The following is a 17,367-nucleotide window of genomic DNA, read 5'->3' as shown; positions in this document are numbered from 1 at the left end:
ATCCCTAGGTTGGGAAGATCCCTTGGAGAAGGGAATGGCTACCCTCTCCAGTATTCTTGTCTGGAGAATCCCATCGACAGAGGATCCTGGTGGGCTACCATCCATGGGGATGCAAAGAGTTGGACATGACTGAGTGACTACCACTTCTATCTTAAGCAATACATTATCTCTGACATCACAGGTCTGGGGTGCTGGTTAAAACTCTTCAGAAGTATCCTCAAATAAATACAGCTTAACAATATTGTACCTGAAACCACTGGGTCCAGCAGTGTTTAGAAATTTCAAACATTTGTGGGTTTCACAAAGGTGCATGTACTGTATGTTCTCTAACCATCACGGTGGGGGTGTGGGTGACATCCTACAATCAGAAAACACAGCCACAGAAAAGCAGGCGAATATTTTTACACTAGGTAGAAGGTGGAATGAATAAAGGTGCAAATAGCTTCACTTCTGTTCAAGTCAGTTGAAAAACTTCAGTTTTCATAGTTTGTTTTGCATTTCATTACTGCAGATAAGGAATTGTGTGGTGTCAGTAGCATTAAACAAGTTTTGTGTACTGCAGAAACAGAATTGTCAGTAATATTCAAGGCATGAATTATATAACCTTTCTCTGGGCTAAACGTAAAAAAAAATTTTTTTTATTGAAGAATAAATTTAACATACATTGAGGAAGAACTTGACAAATACTGATCTTAAGCCCATAGCCCAGTGATTTTTCACAGGTACACATGTACCTGCATGACCACCACCTAGATTGAACACTGAACAATTTTGGCACCCAGAAGTTTTTTTTTCTGTCCTTTCCTAGTTAATCCTTCTCCCAGATAATCATTGTCTTGAGCTCCATGTGTGAATACGTATAAATGGAATCTTGCAACATACACTTTATTGTCTCCGGCTTCTTTTCCTTAGCAAAACGACTGTGATTCTTATATGTTATTGCTTTATCAATAGTTTGTTCCTTTTATTGTTGCATACTATTCTAGTGTCAACTTTTGTTAATATAACCTCTTAGAATGTTGTATGCCAATGTTTTAATGCTCTCTTGGGATTGAATTGTTCCCTTTCTTTCTCTTCAAAAGACAATCACATACAGAAAACTTTTATTGGGAAATTTGAAAGTAGCTGACACTTGTAAATGCTTTATCAAGATTGCACCCTTTTCAGTTGACCTAGAAGACATAACTCATGTTGAGATGCTACATATCCGTAGTCATTAGAATCATTTCCTGTCTTGTTTAAGCCACTTTGGTGAGTGGACACAAGCTGCTAGCTCCATCAAATAAAAGAGACCAGGGAGATTCCGAAGAAACATTTTGATTTAATTTTTGGATGGTGTCAACCTTCAGAAATGGAAATTAGAGCCTGTATTGTTATACAGCTAGATTAGAAGTCATGGAAGACTCTTTAAAATGAATTTTATACTAAGTTTGAAATAGTGTTTTATGTTCAGGCTGGCTCTTTGTGAGATGGAGTGACAGGGATGAGCTGGGAGCGATCATGGGCAGTTTTTGTTTTTGTTTTTAACTTCCTCTTGAGTTCCTTCACAGCCTGGCTTCATTGAAAACATTTGAGATGGTGTGAATTACTGGAACATGAGAAGTACTTGTTCCCAAAATACAAAAACACATTCCAGAAGCAAACAGAAAAATCAGACTTTTGCCACTTTAGCTGGTTATGGAGAATTGAGAGTTGAATGACCCAGGACAAGTTAGGAACTCATTTGCTTGGGTCCTTCTAAAGCGTTGCCCTGTGATCTTGATTTAAACATGGAGCACTGGGTGTGGAAATACTCATTAATCTTAAAAAAAAAATGTGTCAGGGGGCAAAAAATATTTAGAAAACTTATATATGCATTTCATTCACATTTTCTCTTGAGAGGTAAGACAGCAAAATAATGTCGGTTTAAAATCCAATCTCTGTCATCGCTAACTGTGCAATCTTAGGAACACTAACATCTCTGATTCTCAGTTTTGATCTTGCTTGTTTTTACTTTACAAGCAACATCATCAAAAGTGAACCATCTCAAACAGAACTGAATTTTAAAGTAAGAGCAAAAGATGATTCAAGAGCTTCTCATTTCACAGACAAGAAAACCCAACCCTCAGCAAACTCACGGACATAGCATGTTTCTATAGTGTCTTTATTTGGGGGCTCAGGTTATGATGTGAACCAAAAAATTTCTCTGGATCTTTCTTTGGCTGACAGTTTCCTGGGCAATTTCAATAAAAAGATATGCCGTAGTTGGCAGGAATCATTTTCCCAGAAACTCAGCAAAAGACCAACAGAACTGGCCCTATGATTGTGTTACCTGGTCATTATTCTTTTGGTGGAATACTGGAGAAGTTCATAGAGAGCTAATTGTCTGAGAGGTTGAGTATGTTTTTCCCCAAAGGGACAAAGGGGTAGGGGCAAAGAAACCCAAGAGAATATTCATCACATGTAATTGAAAGCTAATCATCTTTTCATGGATAACTATTCCCCGGAAAAAAACCAGCCAAACCACTTAAAATCATCCATGAAGCTCACTGGCCAGTTAGGATAATAATGCTAAAAATGTTGCTATCCTGAATTTATTTGATTACACCTTGTTTTATAGACTGCCTGTGGTTAGTTCAGGCTCAAATGCAGGGCCAGGGTTTATTTTTTCCCAAAAAATTCTTTTCCTTTGCTCTCTTGCTCAAATCTAAGGGTATTTAGCACAAGAGGAATGTACCAAGGCTTCGAGAAAGAACATTGTTGAGTCGGAAAGAAAATGAGCTTGTCCTTGGTCTTTGTTGAGAATTGCTTGATTTTATCAGCTCGGTCTGGGAGAGGCAGGTAGTAAAACACCAATTTGATTTTAAGAATACTGCTTGGAGACAAGGGAGAAAGGCTCCTCTATAAAATATTTTCTATTTGTCCTGACACCTAAGACAAAATCTTTTTCTTTGTTTCTGCAAAGGTGATTAAAAATACAAGTTTTCAGGAAAAATTCTGAAAATTTTCAGATCTAGCAAATTGTTTTCTGATTTGGACAATGGTGACTCCTTGCTCTCAAAATATTTGATAACTCAAATTTATTTCTGATTCTTACTTCAAATCACTTGAAGATAAATTCTATAAATATCTGTTGAAAAATTGAAAGATTCAGGCACTGTTCTTGGTGCTTCTTGTATAAAAATGAATGTGATCAAGTCACATGCAAGTCTTCTATTGAGGAGACTTTTCCAGATTTTGCTTCCTTAAGTCATTTAGCATCTTAGTCAAAAAAACTATGTTCAAAAACAGGGATCAAGATAAAGGGATCACCTCTTTGTCTAATTTTTAAACTCCATGGATGATGTCTCTTTTGAGATGTTAAAATGACAGATATTTTGTTTATTACAGGTGTATTTTCTTTTCCTTTAAAAGACATGGAACACGATTGTTTTTGCTGGTGAAGAATGAGTGGGGTTCTGGGTTTTTTATGATCAAGTTAAGTAACTCGAAGCCTTAGTGCTAACAATGAAAGTGAGATTCCCTTTCACGGAAGGGCTGGCCCTTGCAGAGTTCTAGTCTGGCTGATCCAACAGGTTTTTATTTCTTAATGCTTTGAGCGCTGTGAGTCAGAGGGGGAGGAAGTGGAGAGGCGGGGACATAAGCTCACTATAGAGAGGCTGGTATTAGAGGAGAAGGGAGGGATGTTTTTTGGACCCAAACCAGAGAAAGGAGTGGCTGTTACGGAAGCATGGAAACCTGAGCACTGTTGGGAGTGGCTGAGCTGTGTGTGAAGCCGGCTTTGGGGCCTCAAGGCTCATCTTCCTTCCATGGGGAGGAAGATCATTGGCTACCAGCTTGAAAAGTGAGCTGGTTTTGGAATTTTTGTGCTCTTTGCCTTTCTCTGCCTGGAAACTTGACTTGGGAGGAGGGAGTCTCCCCTCTTGACTCACCTATACCACACTTCCTTTCATCTGAATGCTCTCCCAAGTGAGATCACACTGGTGACCTCATCTGGATTCAGGAGCCAGAAGAGCAGGGCAGAGCTTTAGCATGTGAGGATCTGCCCATGGGTGCTCACAACGCTGAGCACAGGATGCCATGATGTCATTGCAATGATGCCACACAAGTGTATGGACGCTTTCCCCGGCCCCCTCTTGGCCCTCAATTTCAATTAGTTGATGGGTCAGATTCTTCCAGAAGTAAACTTTTTTTAAAAAACCAGATTTTCCAGTCACATGATAAATGGACAAGATTATTCCACCCTTATTAATGGGGGAATTATGAGAGGGTGCATATGAAGTAAGACCTTTGCAAACAAGTAACAGAAATGCTTCCCAGGTGGCCCTAATGGTAAAGAACCTGCTGGCAATGCAGGAGATGTAAGAGACACAGTTTCCATCCCTATATTGGGAAGATCCCCTGGAGAAGGGAATGGCAACCCACTCCAGTATTCTTGCCTGGAGAATCCCAAGGACAGAGGAGCCTGGCAGGCTACAGTCCATGGGGTTGCAAAGAGTCAGATATGACTGAAGCAACTTAGAACACAAACAACAGAAATGTAACCTGAACTAACTTAGGCAAAAGGGAAGGGCAAGGATATAACTGGGTTCCCAGGATCACTGGAAACAAGTACTCAGGTTTCTTCAAGTCTCTCTTCTAGCTTTCATTTGTACTTCTTCTCACATGTTTTCCTACAGGCCTCCTTTACGAGGTCATCATGCTCTCAGTCTCAGCCCCTAAGCCTTGATACCAGAGAGAGATTGTCCCTTTTGGTTAATTCCCAATTTGTAGAAGTTTGGAAAAGGTCCAGGTCAGGTCATACATAGTCTCTGACCAGTGGATGCGGTGCTGTAACTGGCAGTTGTCATCTGGACCATGTAGGGGATTGGGGGAGGAATATTTCCTGAAAGAAACTGGAGACAGGAATGAGGGTGGCACTAACCAAAAAAGAAAAGGTGCTGGGAAGATAAAAGAATATATTCTCATTGCTGTTGCTGTTCAGTCGCTAAGTCGTGTCTGACTCTTTGTGACCCCATGAACTGTAGCATGCCAGGCTTCTTATCCTTCACTACCTCCCAGAGTTTGCTCAAACTCGTGTCCATTGAGTCAGTGATGCCATCCAACCATCTCATCCTCTGTCGCCCCCTTCTCTTCCTGCTCTCAATCTTTCCCAGGATCAGGGTCTTTTCCATTGAACTGGCTCTTTGCACCAGGTGGCCAAAGTATTGGAGCTTCAGCTTTAGCATCAGTCCTTCCAGTGATCCTCATTATAGAACATAAAATGGAATATAAGATATAAAAAAGAGAAATTTTAGTTGAGGCTGGATCTGTAAAACTTGTCAACTTACATAATTAAAATTGATTAACTTATAGTTGATGGTACACATTTATAACTAGGTCCTTGGTTAAAATTTTAGCCTTTATTGTGGGAGGGAATACATTTCATGATGAGTTGAAAAACAAAAGAGAAAGACTTATTCCCCTTACATTCAGGCCCCACACCAGAGTTTCAAAGTGGAAATAATGTGACTAGTTTCTTTGGAAAGTGCAGATTACTTATAACTTAGTGCCAGCTTTGGGTTAAATACAGAGGTATTTAGTGTCCAGAAAAAGAGAATTTCTTAGTTTCGTGGTTCTGGATTCTCTGAAGTTGACTTTACTCCTGGAAGTGTCAATCACTCAGGGTTTTTATAAAACTTTACCCAATTTAATTATTTTGTGGGCTGCCTAAAACTATACCTGTGTTCTGGGTAACACAGAATTTCATTTCATTGCTTTCTTTAAATGTTTATAGCTTGTATCTATAGAATCTTCATATGTTTTAGTGGATTTTTTAAGATGGAGGTTTGGTTGATTTACAAGATAATATTAGTTTCAAGTATTCAAGCATAGTAATTTAGTATTTTTGCAGGTTATATGCCATTAAATCTATTTACAAGATAATGGTACAATAACCTGTGCCATACAATATATTCTTACTGGTTATCTCTTTTACACTGGATATATTTTGTCTAAAGTGTTAGTCAGTCATGTCCGACTCTGTGCAACCCCATGGACTGTAGCCCACCAGGCTGCTCTGTTCATGGGATTCTCCAGGCAAGTACACTGGAGTGGGCTACCATTTCCTTCTCTGTTTTGTCTAAAAATATTCCCTAATTAGTTCCACTAAGCAAAAATGGTGTTGTCCAATCCAGGTTTTGAAGTGGGAGTAGAGGCTAGGTGAAAGGACAGAGGGAGATCATTTGAAGCACTAAACTGATTATTGAAAATGTCCGTGTCTGAGAATGAGAGCAATCTTGATGCTGTTTGGAAGAGATTTCTGGCCTTTGATTAAAAAACTGGAATGCAGAGCATGTCGATATTCAAAATGTACCAGTAATGCAGCAACCCCAGGGAACACTGGGTCCAGGCAATGAGTGTTCAGGCTGCTCGTAATAGGGAGCCTGTATGCCCCTGAACCTTCCCTCAGGTCTCCATGGTCCTGCCAATGGCTCCACATGAGATGTACCACTGAGAAACATGCGATCTTCTATTGTGTGGCTTATCTTTGTTTGTTCTTTAAATCTTCTCTTCATTAAACCTTTCTTATATCTTCTAGGTCTGTGCCTCCATTTGCTTCTGAGATTTTGGGTCATCTTTACTATCATTATTCTGAATTCTTTTTCGGGTAGATATCGCTTATATGTGGAATCTAAAAAAAAAAAAATGGTACAGATGAACTTATTTACAAAACAGAAGTAGAGTCACAGATGTACAAAGCAAACTTATGGTTCCTGGGTGGTGGGGGGAGAGGGAGAGGGATAAATTGGGAGGTTGAGATATGCACACTACTACATATAAAATAGATAATTAATAAGGACCTACTGTATAGCACAAGCAACTGCACTCAATACTCTGTAATGACCTATATAGGAAAAGACTCTAAAAGAGAGTGGATAAATGTGCATGTATAATGGAGTCACTTTGCTGTACAGTAGAAACTAATGCAATATAAGTAAGTCAACTATACTCCAATAAAACTTTTTAAAAAGCACTTCAACAGAAAAGGGCAAATTTATCCTAATCCTGTGTCATAACCTAAGGGAAAATGAGTCTAATTCTCTGAGCCTTTTTGCCTTTGCATGTATGCATGCATGCTAAGTCGCTTCAGTCATGTCCGACTCTGTGCCCCATAGACGGCAGCCCACCAGGCTCCCCCATCCCTGGGATTCTCCAGGCAAGCGCCTTTAGTACACAGTAAATAGTTGACAACCTGAGAGGTATCACTTAGAGTTATAGGACCTGAGGACTTAAAGGGCAATATGCTCAGTCGCTTCAGTCATGTCTGATTCTTTGTGACCTCATGGCCTGTACCTGCCAGGCTCCTCTTTTCAAGGGATCCCAGACAAGAATACTGGAGTGGGTTGCAATTCCCTCCTCCAGGGGATCTTACCAACCCAGGGATCAAACCCACATCTCTTTTGTCTCTTGCACTGCAAGTGGATTCTTTACCACTGAGTCACCAGAGAAGCCCAATTAAAGGGAAATATCTATAAAGTTGTGCATATCTTAGACGTGCTTTATCTCTTTACTAGGAGCTTGTTTAATTGCCATTCAACAGTTTACTTTGAATGCAGCTATCAGTTGAGTTTTTATGCTTCAAGCACCTTCAATGATAACCGAAGGTTTTTTTATACAATGTGTGTATGTGTTTGTGTGTGCATGCTCAGTCATGTCCAACTCTTTGTGACCCTCATGGATAATTGCTATTACACAAATTTATGCAAAATAAGTTGAATTTCTTAGCACATCATACAAGGTTTTCCAAAGCTGACCCAGCCTACTCTCCCAGTTTCATCTGCCATCATTCTATTCCACCTACAAAATGTTCTGGTTACCTACTCTGGGTTACCTACAATTACACTTCAAAGTTTCACATTACATTCCTGCTCTTCTTCTTAGGTTCTGAACTCAGGTATATCCATCTAAGCCCAGTTTAAATGCCATTTTTCTCTGTGAAATCTCCCTGACAGCTCCCAATATGACCCTGGCTAAATTCTGTACAAACCTTGGAAAATCACATTTTACGTTGCTGATTATAATGTGATGGAATTGATTTTCAGTCTAAAGATTTTGACTCCCAAACCCATTATGTGAAAAGCATATTTATTCCTTCCTTCCTCTCTCTCCTTAGCTCCTTCTCCCTCTTTCCCCCTCCTACCCTGCCTTCCTTTTCAAAGTTAACTAAACCACACAATCCTGTCTTTTATGTCCGATGTCTACCCAACATCTCTGTTATTGTTCAGTCATTAAGTTGTGTCTGAATCTTTGCTACTCCATGGACTGCAGTACACCAGGCTTCCCTGCCTTTCACTATCTCCTGGAGCTTTCTCAAACTCATGTCCATTGAGTCAGTGATGCTATTTAACCATCTCATCCCCTGTCATCCCCCGCTTCTTTTGCCTTCAATCTTTCCCATCATCAGGGTTCTTTCCAATGAGCTGGCTCTTCTCATCAGATGGCCAAAGGATTGGAGTTTCAGCTTCAGCAACAGTCCTTCCAATGAATATTCAGGGTTGATTTCCTTTAGGATTGACTGGTTTGATCTCCTTGCTGTCCACGGGACTCTCGAAGAGTCTTCTCCAATACCACAGTTCAAAAGCATCAGTTCTTTTGTGCTCAACCTTCTCTATGGTCCAACTCTCACATCCTTACATGACTACTGGAAAAACCATAGCTTTGACTATATGGACTTTTGTTGACAAAGTGATGTCTCTGCTTTTTAATACACTGTCTAGGTTTGTCATAGCTTCTGTTCCAAGGAGCAAGCGTCTTTTAATTTCATGGCTGTAGTCACCATCTGCAGTGCTTTTGAAGCCCAAGAAATAAAATCAGTCATTATTCCCCCTTTCCCCCATCTATTTGCCATGAAATGATGGGACTGGATGGCATGATGGTAGTTTTTTTTTTTTTTTAAACAACTTATTATTTATTTCTGATTGTACTGGGTCTTCACTGTTGCCTGTCAGCTTCCTGTAGTTTCAGTAAACAGGCTTTTCAGTGCAGTGGTTTCTCTTGTTGTGGAGTCCAGACTCTAGGGTTCTCAGGATTCAGTAGTTGTAGCATGAGGGCTCAGTGGTTGTGGCACATGGGCTTAGTTGCTCCTTAGCACATGGAATCTTCCCTGATCGAGAATCGAACCTGTATCCCCTGCATTGGCAGGTGGGTTCTTATCAACTGTGCCACCAGGGGAGTCTGATCTAAGCTTTTTGAACGTTGAGATTTCAGTCAGTGTGTTCCTCTCCTCTTTTACTCTCATCAAGAGGCTCTTTAGTTCCTCTTCGCTTTCTGCAATTAGAGAGGCATCATCTGCATATCTGAGGTTGTTGATATTTCTCCCAACATCTCTACTTGGATGTTAAAAAGAAAACTGAAATATGGTATGTTAAGAAAAAGAAGATCTGGATTTCCTCAGCTCTTCCTCTCTGCTCTACCCAGGATAGTCTTTTCCAGAACAGTTGATGGTAATTTTATCCTTGTAATTGTTCCAATGGAAAAATCTGGAGTCATTCTTAACTACTCTCCTTGCCTCTCACCCTACATCCAGTCTATCAGGAAGTCATGTTGGCTTGATCTTCAAAATGTATCTGGAGTCTGACCACTTCTCATCATCTTTGCTGCTGCTACCATGTTTTCTTGACTAGATTACAATAGCCTCTAAGCCATCTTCTTTATTTATTCTACAGCATTATACAGCTTCTAACATACTCCCTAACTGACTTTATTATATTACTTGTTTATTGCTATCTTCTCAATCTAGAATGCAAGCTCCTGAGGGCAGATATGTCTGTTCGTCCCCGCTGTATCTTTGGCATATGGTGCATAATACATATTTGTAAGTAAATTAATGATTTTTACTCACTGGAATGAACATGTCTCTTGTGGATCTTGCTTTCCCACTACAGATCTTGGGGAAGTTTTGCAGCAACTCTACGATGGTGCATCGGACAATAGTCCTCTTTTGTTCTCTATCTTCCTTTAGAGTGTCCCTGCTAGTATGGCTTCTTCATGATTCTGTGGATTTTGTTTCAATTTTCTTCCTTTTTTAAAAAAATTATTTTTAATTGGAGGATAATTGCTTTACAATGTTGTACTGATTTCTGCCTCATAACAGTGTGAATCAGCCATGAGTATATATACGTCCCCTCCTTCTTGGGCCTCCCTCCTCCTTCCTATCCCACCTCTCAGGGTCATCACAGCACCGAGCCAAGTTCCCTGGGCTAAATAGCTGCTTCCTGCGGCTGGCTATTTTAGATACGGCAGCATATATGTATATGTCAGTGCTGCACCCTCAGTTCTCATGTGCAGGAGTCCCGGATGTGGTTAGAGCCCCTTGCTGATGGCCCAGCTCCCTTCATGTTGCCTACAACCGCAATCTACTGTCTTGCCAGGGAACCACATTGAGAGGTCCACTGGTCCCTACTGCCTCTGACTTATTGATACTTGCCTCTTCCCATTGTAAAGCAATCACAGTTCTCCTTCTATCTCTGTCCTTAAGGATACTAAAGTGTTCACTTGAGTGAGTTTGGGCTTTCCCCTACACCAAGAAACAGCTCTGTCTTCAAGGAACTTCTGTTTTCTCTGAAGAAAACTTTGGAAATGAGTCACAAGGCCCTAAGTACTTCTTTGAAACAGGGCAGGAAGGGAACTTTTGATCTCATTCTTCACACACGGTACTAGAGTTCTAATCTGACTGCTCTTTGCCAATCGCCAGATATTAGTATCACAACAATCCTTGTGTGCCTGGAGTAAATCCCACTTTTTCATGCTGGATTATTATTTTAATATATATGTATGTGAATTTCATTTAGGAGTTCTTCCTTCAAGCTTATTCTGATAATTGTCAGTAACTCTATCAGTACTGGTGGTTGTGTGTGTGTGTGTGGTTTGTGTGGTTTCGTGTCAGATTCTGTCAGCTTTGTAAAGGATCAATAAATGAGGAGGATTTGTCTTTTATGCATCCTGGAATTGTTTATATACTCTGGCAAATATCTATTTCTTAAAAGAATGCACCATGCAGTAGGTTAACTCTGGAGAATTATTTTTAATGACTAGTTTTTAGAATAAAATTTTCTTTTTATTTCTGGTGTGTTAAGTCTATTTAGACTTGTTTGTAAGTTTCACACTGCCATTTGATTGAAATCATGATTTCACTGATATTTTAAAAGTTAAACATTGAGTGAAACATAGAATTATTTCTAGAGAACGATCTCTTTTGAAGTCTTCTAGGTGATGTTCCTTTTTCCTATTTCGGCACTAATTTATAGCCTTTTTTCTTTATTCATCCTGAAATAGAGAGAAATCTCTCTTTCAACTCAGCGTTTGTGATCATTCAGGGTTTGTAGATTGTCTCTCCTCACTGACACTTCTGGGGCTAGATAAATTCTCTCCTAGGATCAAAATCAGAGAAAGTTTGGGTATTGCTGGGCAGGTCTTCTTGTCCATTTTTTTGGATCAGCCAGACATTCATCAAAGGCATCTCTGTGTACAGAAAAGGGATCTGGTTTTAATTTCTACTTTCTGCCCCTCCTGTTTGAACAAGCTTTCCTCGGTGGTTTCTGCAAAATACTCGTTAGAATAGCAAGAGTAATGTTAGTAAATTTTTATCCAGGCAAAATAATTTAGCCAACGATGGATACAAATTTAAACATGATTATTTCCTGCAGGTATCTTGAAACTGCTAGATGTACTGTGAATATCCAGGGAGGGGCTATGCATTCTTGCCTCAAATTCTTTATTCACAAAAGCTTCTTCAAGCAAAACCATTTCATGGAGCTACTCTTCTGTGAACCTTCTTTGGAGAATTTCTTGTGATAGAATAGAGTACTTGGAAATCTACAATGCCAAGAACAATGGCTAGAATATTTTCTGTACCTTTTAACTTTTAGGGTCTTCACCTATTTTTCTCTTGGAATTAGACTCCAAATGGGTTTCAGATGATGCTGAGTGAAGAACTGCTGGATTCTGTCTGCCTCTAAATGCCATATAGCAGCAGGATTATAGCCTCTATTTCTCGAAGTCAGAGTGAAGAGGTTGGAAAAGGAACAAAGAGGACTTCTAAGGACTCCTATTATATCCTCTTTATATTTTTAGGTGGCTGAGATGTTCTCTTGCAACAGATGAAATATGAGTAGGCTTTTTAATTTCTTAGAATTCAGCTCCATAGTTAGACCTGATAGAAATCCCCAGTAGATTCTTAGGATAGGCTCCCAGATTTAGTTTTTGGAAATACAATAACTTTTGTCTTTGGTCATTTTCTGTATCATCTTAGGTATTTTAGCAGAGAGTTAGGATAGGCTGAAAAAGCCATGTTAAGTGTATTTCCTCCATAGTATTCCTTCAGATCTTGGGACTCAGTAGTTATTATGCTTTGTATTTGAATTCAGGAGCCTGAAGGCTCAGAGCAGGGTAAACAGTTGATAAAGAGGCAAACTTCCTGTTCTATCTGACATTATCTCTGAAGTTTTCACACATCCTGGTAAAGATACATTCTCAACTGGACTTGTGTAGTTTTTTCCTTTTTTATTTTGTCCTCATTAATACATTTCTTTCTAGATAACATCCTTTAAAAGGGATTCAAACAGGCGGGTCTGCTTCCCTGCTTATTTGGGGGTTCTAGTCAGTACATTTTAAAAGCCGATCTCCTGTTGAATTACCTTTTGCTTTCAGCACCTGTTAGACTAAATTCTGTAAGCTGATCTTTGCCAGCAAATGACCAACCAGTCACCACTATTCATCTTCAACCACTTTCCTTGGTCCTTGCAGTGAACCTAAAAAACAAAGAGAAAACCTCCGAGAGTTTCAGACCAATGCTGCCAGAAGTGTGGCCTTCATACTGACATTAGACATTCATTATTTGTCTGCAATAAAGTGAGTATGGAAACTGAGAGCAAGCATTCAGAAGTGCCATTTGACATTGTTCTGATTCCCAGTGTGTGATCAGTGGGCACTGAACATAGATGGGTTTGGTTGGATATTGTTGGCCTCTAGCGGTGGGTGGGATGTTCCATGACCTGTGCCCTGTGTGTGTGTGTTAGTCCCTTAGTCGTGTCCTACTCTTTGTGACCCTATGGACTGGAGCCTGCCAGGCTCCTCTATCCATGGATTTTCCAGGCAAGAATACTGGAGTGGGTTGCCATTTCCTTCTCCAGGGAGTCTTTCTGACCCAAGGCTCGAACCCAGGTCTCCCACATTGCAGGCAAATTCTTTACTGTCTGAGCCACCAGAGACGCCTGACCTGTGTGTGCTAGTCATGTCCTAATCTTTTGACTAAGTTTTGATTAAGAAGCCCGGGTTTCTTTCTCTACCTGCTAATTTCTGCTGGAGGCTTTGTAATCTCTGGATTCTTCTCTGCTCACTTTCAACTGTACAGACATTCTCAGTCTCCTTTGCCCCTTCCATGATAATGGCCTAAGATCCAAATCCAAAAAGCTGGGAGTCTGCAAAGGACCCATTAAGAGGGTGAAACAGAGTTTTCTTCCCCCAGTTGCTCCACTGAAAGTGGCAGAATGTTATATGTTTTCTCTAACTCACTTCTGGTTCAGGTTGTGTAACGGCGACTTGAGCATGAATTAAAGCTTTTCACTCAATGTTACAGAAATGCTAAATATATCCCTGGGTTGCATTTCAATCAGGAGGCCAGGCTGTCTAGCTGTGGCCCAACATGATGTGGCATAAGCCAGGTTCCAGAGATGTGATAAGTTATTTAGCACCATCTGCTAAAATTTCACACTTTTGGAACTATAAAAATGGATTTTTTTCCCCCTGAAATTAATTATCTATTTTTTGATTCCCTAGTAGAACATCTGTTATGTGATATCCTGTCTGTGCTGTGCCCCAACCAGTAAGCAGATGAATTCACCTTAAGGAGAAGACTTGTATTGTGTGTGTGTGTACTTGCCACGTGTGTTAGAGCAATCAGTAACAAAGAATACTGACTACAGTCACAGACTCTGGTTAAATTGAAGTGCTGAATTGGCAGAGGACGGCTGTAATATTCTTAAGAGATTCTGGTATTAAATAGAATTCTGTTCCCAATCTTTTAAGATAATATAAGATGAACAGTCTTTTCTTCCTGTTCACATGTGGAAATCCTTTTAATTTTGACTAAAACTATTATTTTTAATGTCCAAGATTGATTCCTTTCTTCTCCTATCTGAGACCACTGGTTCTTAGTAGTTCATTTATTTATTCATTTAAGAAACATTTAGGGACTTACATAGTAGTCCAGTGGTTAAGAATCTGCCTTCCAACCCAGGAGACCTGGGTTCAATCCTTGGTCAGGGAACCAAGATCTCACACGATGCAGGACCACTAAGCCCGTGCACCACCACTAATAAGGCCCAGGTGCACTAGAGCCCATGCTCCACAATCAGAGTGGAGTCCATGTGCTGGGCCAAAGATCCTGTGTGCCAAAACTATGACCCAAAAGTAAAAAAGTATTTTTTAAAATTGTAAAAAAAGAAACATTTACAGGACACCCATTGTGTATCGGGGCTTCCCCGAGAGCTCACTTGGTAAAGAATCTGCCTGCAATGGAGGAGACCCTGGGTTGATCCCTGGGTTGGGAAGATCCACTGGAGAAGGGATAGGCTACCCACTCTAGTATTCTTGGGCTTCCCTGGTGTCTCAACTGATAAAGGATCAGCCTGCAATGCGGGAGACCTGGGTTCGATCCCTGGGTTAGGAAGATCCCCTGGAAAAGGGAAAGGCTACCCACTCCAGTATTCTGGCCTGGAGAAGTCCATGGTCTGTATAGTCCATGGGGTCACAAAGACTTGGACATGACTGAGTGACTTTCACTTTTACTTTCATTGTGTGTTAAGTATCATGCTAGATCTAGGCCCTCATCTTTATAGGGGAGACCCACAATAAATCAGCAAAGATAGCAGATGACGTGTTATAGTGAATGCTTTGATAAGCCCATGAACAGGATACATGGGAGCACAGTGAGTAGGACATTTCCATCAAGAAAGAAAGGGAAATTAGGAACACACTTTCCAGTGTAGGTGATATTTGAAGTCGGGGGAGTATGAAATAGCTATACCAAGGTGTGTACTCGTACATGCGTGTGTATGTGCTTTGTGTGTTGGGAACATTCTCCTGGAGAAGTGACCACACAGCAGAAGGAAGGGGACATGAGTAAGGGCCACACACTGAAGCAATCGTGTGTGATGTGATGTGTCCTCCCTAGACTGTAAACGTAACACAGAGGAACTCTTTTATTAGGCCCGACTGTGGCACATAATAGGAACTCAATAAATATTTGTGCAACAGATGACCAGCCTCAAGGATTAAGTTAATAAGTTTTAACTTTTCTTCTCAAAATATGATGGCAAGATATAAGCAGTTGTAGCTGGCCTTTCTTAACGCTTTTATGATTTTTTTATATGCTGTCCCTAGAGGGAAAGACTCTGCCATCAAACAGCTGTTTCCATCCATTTTCTGTCATTGCCTTTAGAGGCACTTGTCTTTACCTTGCCAGTAATTATCGATTGATTTGACAACTCTCTGGTCATGCTGGTGGCGCATAGCATTTGTGTCAAACACAGTCAGGGCTCTACAACACTCATGTGCTTTTTCCAGATAATCCATTGTGACAGTCTCCTAATTAGAGGTGCTGAAAATTTTCTGAGACAAAGCAAACACTAGAATTTAAAGCAAATAATATAGATATCTTTTTATGTCAAAGGGTTTTAACACAAATGTTAAAACTGATGATCAGTATCAAGTTAAACTGTTAAGTCATAGCACTAAAACCTGTTGAATATTTAACTTGAGGAAAGTTCTTCTGTTTCATAATTAAGCCAAGAACTAGGAGATTTGTGTGTCTTGTGAACAGAACTTGAACTTGTAAAGATTCACTGAAAATTGATAAATTAGCTTAGCAGCTGACCATAAACTAATGACACACTTGATTTTGGACCTTAAAATAGCCAAACTAATAAAACATCATTTTTACTGAATTGATGTGAGTTTCAAAACAATCTAATAATTTGAAAATGTTCATTAGACCCTGGTGGCTCAGATGGTAAAGAATCTGCCTGCCAGTGCAGGGGACATGGGTTCGATACCTGGTCCAGGAAGATCCCACATGCTGTGGGGCAACAAAGCTCGGGATCACAGCTACTGAGCCCACGCTGTAGACTTCATGCTCTGCAGCAAGTGTGTAGCCACCAAAATGAGAAGCCCGAGCACTGCAGCTATAGAATAGCCCATGTGCAGCCAAAAATAATAAATAAATGAATAAAATTTAAAGAAAGAAAGAAGAGAAGAAAGAGAGGAAGAAAAAAACCAACTCCAGGTACCAAAAGTTAGTGTCAAGTATTTTCACCATCAAATTAGAGTATAACTCATTTAAAAGAGAACTGCAGAGAAACTTTTTTAAGTTTGTAAATTAGTCGGGAAAGTTTTCTTTTTCTTTTTCAACTGGCAGAGCTTCTAATATATGCAGTAGTTTCAGCTTTTGATATCATTATTATGAAATTCAGAAATAAGCTTTATTTTACTTCTGTTCGACCTTGAAATGTAACTTGGATTCTTGCCATTATCATATAGAACATACATAAAGCAGTTTGTAAGTCTGTTTTCTTCCAAATCTGGCCAATTTTCTTGTTTTTTTAAAGCAACTGGGTAACCAGTGGAATTTTAGAATTTCCCCAATTAATATTTAAGTAGATATGATAATTTGGAATTATGGCTTCCTACCTTTAGAGGCAATAGAGCAAGAACACTGAATTGGGTGTCCGGAGACCAGCATCTCAGTTTGAACTCTGCTTCTTAATAACTCTGTGGCCTTGAGGAAATCCTGTCTGCTCACTGAGCCTCAATTTCTTAACCCGTAAAAGAATAATCATGTCTCAATACCTCACAAGAATGTTGTGAAGATAAAATAATGTACGAGAAAGCACTTTGTAAATTGAAAGGTAGTATAGAATTGTAAGTGGATATTATGATTTATTTTATGACCCAGTAGAAATCAAAGCCCTGGTTTCATTGCCAGGAGGATTTTCCTCACAGATCTAATTCCTACAGCTAGGCTTTGCTGAGTTAATGAGTACTTTCCAAATAAAGATCCATTTTACTGCTTTGATTTTGTGAACTTCCCTTTACTCTGATTCAAAGTCACATGGGAAGGTGCTCTTGTAAAGCCATTGTTTAATTTAGACTTTTCATAGTGCATGTATGTCCGGCCATTCTCTGGTTTCAGTCTCCAAGGAGCCTCTGAGGGCAGACTGGGCTTCTTTCCCTTGCATATAGCTTGGCAGCAAATGAGATGTTTTCAATAGGGATGAAAAAACTTGCAGTACGTAACCTGTCACCTCAAGGAAGAAGCACATCCTGTTCTAGAGAAGTTGCCTAAGAGAC

This window comes from Moschus berezovskii, chromosome 6, assembly GCF_049115385.1.
Source record: "Moschus berezovskii isolate FMDL1 chromosome 6, NW_MosBer_1.0, whole genome shotgun sequence".
Classification (NCBI taxonomy): Eukaryota; Metazoa; Chordata; class Mammalia; order Artiodactyla; family Moschidae; genus Moschus; species Moschus berezovskii.
Note: the sequence above shows the minus strand (reverse complement) of the source record.